We start from the raw sequence: 7,406 nt of genomic DNA, 5'->3' as shown, positions 1-7,406 counted from the left end.
GGCCCTGAATTTTGGCGTGCGCGCTCGTCCCACTTTTCAAATTTTGAATCTGTCTGCGTTTTGCTACGCTTCCTAGATATTTTTAGAGAAACAAGGGTTTTATTGAAAGGTAAAAGCTAAAAACTAAAGATCCTTTTTAGAAATCATATTTTTTTTTGGTAATTCAAAAATAAGCAGAATTAATTGAAATATTTTATTTATATTATTATTATTATTATATATTTTTTTACAATTTAAACCCAATTAATCAAATGTATTGTTTCAATTTCCTTTTCAAAATTGGGTTCCAGGAAAACTTTTAAGCGTTGACCATTTACCTTAGTGATATTACCTTCGTCATCTGCTATGGTGATCGCGCCATGCTCGGAGGTCTCGATGATGGTGTATGGTCCTTTCCACTTACTCTGAAGTTTTCCTGCACCGAAAAGTCGTACCTTGGAGTTGAAGAGTAGAACGCGGTCGCCTTTTCTAAATTCCTTGGGTTTGATTTGGTGATCGTGCCATTTCTTTGCTCTTTCCTTGTATATCTTGGCACTGTGGTAAGCTTTTTCTCGCCATTCTTCAAGCTCAGCTATCTGTTTCTGTCGGTTCCTGCCAGCTAGCTTGATTTCCATATTTCAGTTCTTGATTGCCCAGTAAGCTCGGTGCTCGAGCTCAACCGGGAGATGGCATGCTTTGCCATATACCATCTGGAATGGTGACATGCCTATGTGGTTCTTATAGGCCGTCCGATATGCCCAGAGGGCATCTGGTAACTTGCTCTTCCAACCTTTCCCCATTTCGTTGACGGTTTTCTGCAGAATGTTCTTGATTTGCATGTTTGAGGTTTCCGCTTGACCGCTTGTTTGAGGGTGGTACGGGGTAGCTATGTTGTGCTTTGCTCCAAGCTCACGCAGGAAGTTTCTGAATGTTCTGTCAATGAAGTGCGATCCTCCATCACTCACAACCATCCTGGGTGTTCCGAACCAAGGAAAGATCACTTCATGAAACATCTTCCGTGCGTGCTTTGCGTCAGCAGCTCAGCATGGTAGAGCTTCTACCCACTTGGACACATAGTCCACAGCAACCAGGATATACTCGCAATCTTGGGACTTCTGGAATGGACCCATGAAGTCAGTGGCGAAGCTAGAGCGAATTAGAGAGGGGTGCACTTAGCTTGTGGGTGCATAGACATCTTTTATAGGGGGTGCGTATATGGTGAATTTTTGAGTTTAATCACTGTTTTTACAAATTTTAGGGGGTGCATTTGCACCCCCTAATCATCAAGTAGCTTCGCCCCTGCTTGAAGTCAATGCCCCATACATCAAATACTTCGACCGGTAGGTTGTAATGGAGGGGCATTTCATTGCGAACAGTGATGTTGCCTGGAAACTGACACTTCTGGCATCTTCGGATGAAGTCCTTCGTGTCCTCATACATCGTCGGCCAGATTAATCCGCACTGCTAGATTTTGGCTTGAGTGCGGAAGGCTCCATAGTGGCCTCCATATGGTGCAGAGTGGCATTGTTCGATGATTTTCTCTCCTTCGGTTGCTGGTACACACCTCCTCAAAAGCCCGTCGGAACAGACCCGATACAAGTATGGGTCGTCCTAAAGGTGTCGGCGGCTCTCAACTTGCAGCTTCTTCCTGCTTTCGCCTGGTGGTACGTAACCCGTGACCATGTAGTTGACGATGGTGGCGTACCACGGGTTCAGGTCAGTCACTCTTAACAGCATGTCGTCGCACATGAAGTCATTAATGGGTAGTTCCTGCATGTTAGTGACTTGCATACGCGAAAGATGGTCTGCCACAGTATTTTCTATACCCTTTTTATCTTTTATTTCTAAATCAAATTATTGTAACAGCAAGATCCATCTTATGAGGCGAGGTTTTGCATCTCTCTTAGTGAGCAGGTATTTTAGAGCAGCATGATCAGTATAAACAATTATTTTTGCTCCCGCTAAGTAAGATCTGAATTTATCAATAGTGAAAACTACGGCACGGAGCTCCTTTTCTGTGGTAGCATAATTTAACTGAGCTCCTGTCATAGTTTTGCTAGCATAAGCAATTGCATGATGTTGTTTATCTTTTGTTTGACCTAAGACTGCCCGACAGCAAAGTCACTAGCATCACACATTATCTCAAACGGTAGCGACCAATCCGGGGTTGGATGATTGGTGCTGAGATGAGTGCCTTCTTTAAAGTATGAAATGCAGTGAGATACTCATTGGTGAACTCAAAGGGTGTTTCTTTGGCCAAAAGATTTGTAAGAGGCCTTGCAATTTGTGAAAAGTTTTTTATAAACCTTCTATAGAAACCAGCGTGCCCTAAGAAACTTCGAATCCCTTTTACGTTCACTGGAGGAGGTAGACCCTCTATTACTTCAATTTTGGCCTTGTCTACCTCGATTCCCCTCTCGGAAACTAGGTGTCCGAGAACGATGCCTTCTCTGACCATGAAATGGCACTTTTCCCAATTAAGTACCAGGTCTTTATCACGGTATCTTTCCATAGACTGAAAAGTTTTTCCATAGACTGAAAAATCATCCATGAAAACTTCCATAATTTCCTCGATCATGTCAGAAAAGATAGACATCATGCACCTTTGAAAGGAGGCAGGTGCATTGCATAGTTCGAAGGACATGCGTCTATAAGCAAACGTTCCATATGGGCATGTGAACGTGGTTTTGCTTTGATCATCGGGGTGGATAGGGATATGATGATAACCCGAATACCCGTCAAGAAAACAAAAGAAAGAATGTTTCGCCAGCCGCTCTAACATTTCGTCAATGAAGGGCAGTGGGAAATGATCTTTCTTTGTTGCCTTGTTAAGTTTTCGATAATCGATACACATTTTCCACCCTGTCTGTGGTCGTTGGGGGATTAACTCATCTTTATCGTTTTTAACAACCGCCATGCCTCCCTTCTTTGGAACCACTTGGACGGGACTGACCCAGTCACTGTGTGGTACGGGATAAATAATCCCGGCGTGAAAAAGTTTGAGAACTACCTTTTTCACGACTTCACGCATCGCGTTGTTCAGCCTACGTTGGGGTTCACGAGAAGGTGTAAGCTCAGGGTCCGTAGGTATGCGATGTGTGCAGAGTGTTGGGCTTATTCCCTTGAGGTCTTGCAAGGAATACCCAAAGGCTGTGCTATGTTTTTCTAAGATGGCAATGAGTTTGTTCGACTCCTCATCAGATAGCTTATCACTAATAATTACGGGAGTTTCTTTTGTTGCCATTTAGAAAGGCATAACGCAGCCCAGCGGGCAAGGGTTTAAGCTCAACTGGAGGTTTTGGTGGCGTTTCATCCTCGGGGAGTTCTATGGTTTCTCCTAGCTCGTCCTCTTCTCGAATGAAGCTTTCGGCGTCTTTATCTAAGGACGATTCGGGTGTTTCAAAAGGTGAAATGGCCATCACCTCCTTGGGCAAAGGTAGGTCGGGTCGAGAGTCGGTCACTAAGTTTTTAGCTCGAGTGATTGGAATGGAAAAAGTGTCTCTTCCCAATTTTACGTTCATTGCCCCTATAGCTTTCAGTTCATGGGTTAAAAGCTCTATAGTGTGGCCTATAAGGATGTCAAAACTTTTAATGTCAAAGACATAAAAGTCAAGACTTGTTCTGATGTTATCAAGTCGTACATGGGTTTGGTGGAGAATCCCACAACTTTTCAATTCCGTACACGGGACTACCTTGAGAGTTTTCTCTGTCGGGGCCAGTGGTTCAGACCCTAGATCGGTGAGCATAAAAGATTTTGACATTAAATTGGCCCCGACAAGTGGATTATACAATGCTTCTTGCCAGCTATGCCGAACTTTGCACTGAATGGACGAAGATGGAGTATTAATCTAAAGTGGATCAGAAGATAACTCCATTTCTTGTCCATTCCTGACTCATGATAGCTGAGAGTTCATTAATTGAATGTTTTATAAAATCCTCATCTAGCTGATCATTAGTAGTGGCAACTTGCGGCTTTCTTTGACCTGTGTATTTCGAGGTGTTTCCAGAATCTTTAAAAAGATCATCCTCGAAGAACGGGAGATCTGAAGGTTGAAAATCTTCCTTCGGGGGTCCCGATATGGTAGGAGATGTCCCTATAGGTGTATTGTTAGTGGAGGCTATTGAGACTTCCTCTATTTCACGTTCGGGCTCTACGCGGAGGGGTTCTAGCGGAGGAGTGTTCTCTAGAATGAGGTCTAGTAAGGCTTCTCCTTCTGTTGTGGTCTTGTGGTTAAACGACCCTCCGGCAGCTATGTCTAATTGTAGGGCAGACTCCTTGTGTAGCCCTAGCCAGATATGTTGTAACAACACGTGGCTAGGGATTGACAAGTCTAGGCTAGAACGGGTAAGAATTAAAAATCTATCCCATACTGCACCTATGGTTTCCTTCTCTTGTTGTTGGAAGCTGAGAATCTCTTGTCGTAGGGCAGCGACACGAGATATAGGGAAGAACGTGAGACAGAATCTGTTCCTCAATTCTTCCCAATCTCCTTTCACCTTTCCTACGTTATGGGAGTACCATTGTTTCGCCTTCTCTTCAAGAGAAAAGGGAAACAATTTCCACCTAAGGGTTTCTTGCGACATACCCGAAATTGTCAGGCATGCACATAGTTGCTCAAACTCCCTTAAATGATGATATGGATTTTCATAATCTAGGCCTGAGAAGGTTTGTTCCCGAACCATGGCTATAAAGCCAGGACGGAGCTCATAACTTGAAGCTGTGATTGGCTTTGACGATTGTGGTGGTTCTACGAGCTCGCCCTTAGGAGCAGAGAGTTGGTAAAGTGTGTTTGGCTCCATAGTATTTTTTATAATTTTTATATATATATATTTTAGATAAAAATGGGAGATGATACACGGGCAACTAGGTTCGACTCAAAAACAACAACCGTTCCCCGGTAACGGCGCCAGAAATGCTTGTTGGTATTTCTTAGCGATGCAGCCAATTATCCTCAAGCGCACGGAAGTACCTTTGTAGCACTTCACCCGGTGGTATTCAGGGTATCGAAATTTCATAGGGAACGGAGGTGTTTTGAGACTTAAACTAAGTGTACCCTAGAGTAAAGTGAGAGGGATGGCTTAGGTAGTGAGGTTCTCCTAATGGTAGAAGTTTTGTGCAAGGCAACGTGCTTTTCTAATCTTACTTCGGGCACCGGAGCGTACCTGGTCTGCGAGGTAAAACCGGCCTGTAGCTCTACGCCATATCCGGACGTGGGGGAAACTAAGGACAAACAGGGCTGTCACCACCTGCTGCCGACCCCTCAACCGTGGGATACGAGGCAAACGAGGGTAACCTCTAACCTAGACACCACGTCTACGTTATTAGCTACTACTCTAGCGTTGCGCAGGTCCTCCCGCCAGCCAGCAAGAGTCCCTCTACTAGAGTATCTACCGAGAGATAGACAACGAACCCGCAAGATTATAAGAACACGATAACGATTACTCAATAACTTCTTAGAACAAAAGAAGAATACAACCTTTTCTTACCCCAGTATGGTATTCCAGGTTGTAGAGGTACAGCTCGGGAAGCGGGCAGCAATTCGGCCCTTCCGCCCAGTGCAACTAGGGTAACGGACCGGGTGCTTGCTACTTCTCTTACTCTACACTCTAACTCACTCTCCTATTCTATTCCTAACTAGAGGCTAAGGATATGAGTGGAAGCTCCGCCTCTCTACTACTACTCTTGTATCTCTCTTTATTCTTGTGGACTTGAAGCTTGAATGGATTGAATGATTATCAATGAGAGGCCCTCTCCCCCTCCTTATATAGGTGTGGAAGGTCAGTTTGGGAGGGGGTAAACTGCAAAATACAGCCGGGAACCGCGCTAGGGCTTCGCATGCACCGCCTCTGCAAAAGGCGGTGGGGAGCTAAGCCAGGCTGGGGTCGGCCGACCCTAGGGGGCGGCCGCCCCCTGGCTGGCTCTGTTGGCCCAGGCCCAAAGCCCAGACGATGCTCCTCGGCCTTCTGAGTTTGAATCCAATTGCATTTCGATGCACTTCTGTATTTGAATTAAATGTGCCTTCAATTCTTTGATTTTGGCGGCTCAAACCCGAGTGTCCTATATACACATGTGTTCACCAAAACTGTGGAATTTGGTTAGCATAAAAAGCCCTATTTCTAATATTTGGTGATATTTTATAGAGTTTGTATGCATGTTGGCGGTATGAAAAGTGTATTTTAAGAAACGCCAACACCGTGTTATTTAGATGGAATGAGAGGTTAACTTGTTCCGGATTCTCTAAACTCTCAAGATATCTGTTTAGGTTTAGGGGTTGTTTTGGAATCGAGTTACTCAGATGGTAACTAGAGAGATAATGAGCGATTTGAATTTATTCTTCCTATTCAATGTTGCACTCTCCATCATCAATCTTCTGCAGTTAGGAGAATCCTCGATCTAGCCTAAGTTTCCCTCCCGTCAATTCCATTTTGCGCCCTGCACTTCCTACCCTAAGGTATCCCCTCTGCTCATTCAAGTATTTTTAGCAACGTATATATGCATTGCAAGAGGGGTGGTCATTTTGTAGTGTATTTTCATTTCATCCTCTGCCACTGTAGGTATTTAAGAGATATATTTGAGCTGTAATATATGCACATGTATAACCTCACCATATTTTAATTGCAGCTGCTCCACGTGTAGCTGGACACCTTGTGAAGGCATTTGAACATGCTCCAGTAGCAGCTCTACTTGTTTGTATCGGTAGGTTTCTGTTTCCCTAGTTGTTGCTCTCTTTTTTTTCAAGTTGTAGAAGTATGCGACTATTTTAGTGCTTATGATATGTTTTTTATTTCATATGGAAATCTGGTTGATGTCTTGCGTGAAGGTTGAACATGGATTGAATGGTTTCTTAGCTTTTGCTTTTAGTTAATGGGAGTATCTTGTAACTCATTAGATGTCTCCCAACTTTGAAGTAAGCCTTGTTTTACACTGTGGACATGGAGCAGGAGGAGAGAAGAGCTAGAACTCAGATAGGCAGTCTAAATGTGATTTCTACCTTTTTCTATTGCAATTTTGTGCAAATGTAGCTACAAAAATTGCAATTTAATGGCCAATGAATGCTACTAGCAGATTTTATATGAAACTCTTGAAAGCATAATTCTAACTGATAAATGTTATCAGTGTTGGACATGCATCATGTAGGAATTACCTTTACCTCAATTTCATCAGGCATGAAAAAGCTTATGTCTAGAATCTAATGTTTGTAACTGACCAATGTAAATATAGAAAATCTAAAAATGGGGCCTTCCCCTGCTGTTTTCCACGTTTAGAAAAAATGGAGAAAAAACTGACAGTACAAGACTCTATTTTTCTGTTATTTGAATGCAACTATGTTGAATGTAACTTGGCGCCTATCGATTCTTACTAGTATATGCAGATTCTTGTTCAAACTCTCCTTAAATTTTGTGGAAGGGCAAAAAGCATAGGAATC

At 43.3% G+C, this 7,406-nt stretch overlaps 1 pseudogene; it reads right to left on the bottom strand.

Moving 5' to 3' along the window:
• On the bottom strand, window positions 234-950 carry LOC110437575 (annotated as a pseudogene).

This window comes from Sorghum bicolor, chromosome 8 (genome assembly GCF_000003195.3).
Source record: "Sorghum bicolor cultivar BTx623 chromosome 8, Sorghum_bicolor_NCBIv3, whole genome shotgun sequence".
Lineage (NCBI taxonomy): Eukaryota > Viridiplantae > Streptophyta > Magnoliopsida > Poales > Poaceae > Sorghum > Sorghum bicolor.
This window is presented reverse-complemented; position numbering and strand designations above follow the sequence as displayed.